This window comes from Podarcis filfolensis, assembly GCF_964270895.1.
Source record: "Podarcis filfolensis genome assembly, chromosome: 16".
NCBI lineage: Eukaryota > Metazoa > Chordata > Lepidosauria > Squamata > Lacertidae > Podarcis > Podarcis filfolensis.
The window spans coordinates 11,397,811-11,398,603 of NC_139620.1; positions in this window are offsets into that span (position 1 = coordinate 11,397,811).

A 793-nucleotide genomic window follows, 5' to 3' on the forward strand; every position below is an offset into this window, starting at 1 on the left:
CATTCATGTGATGGTGTTCTAAACTAGAGATAAGATCACTTCCTTTTACTATGTGGATTTCTTTTTCCATTTTGGCCATGCACGACTTATGATTGTGGAAGTTCTGTCAAATGTACAAATTATGTAAATAAGCATACCTTCCCATCTTTCACAATCTTATTACTTTAAAAAGAAGTGTGTAAGGACGTCCTAATGCTTTGGCCTCCTGCCCTGAGTTTATCCTTCCTCTGAAAAGGAGAGCAAGGTTATGTTTCTTCCCTGTGGAAGATGGCTCCTCTTGCAGCCCTGGAGATCTGCAAGATCCCCTGCTCCGTGTTATATACAGAGACGTCACTCAGTGACCCAGGAGCCTTGGACGAAGCTTTATTTTTTAAGACTGTGATGGAGAAGGGTGTTATCCAACACTGAATTGTGCTTAGGTGACCAGAATTAGTTGGAAGGGGACTCACAATTCAAGTCCAAACCCTTTATCACTGCAGGGAATCCACTGCTACAACAACCCTGATAGATAGCTATCCACTTTTAGTCTAAATCCTTTTTTAAAAAATTATTTTATTTTCATTGTTTAAACAAAATTTAGATTTTTTTAAAGTCTAAATCCTTTTGTAATTTGAACCTGTCAGTTTGGGTCCTACCCTCTGAGCAACAGAAAATAAATTGGCTCTGTGATTTATGCCAGGAGTAGTGAATGCAGCGCCCTCCCCTAGTTGCTTGACTCCCAACTCTGAACAGCACCAGCCAGTATGGCTAATGCCACAAGGATGTTGGGAGCTGATGCCTTGCAGGTGACGTT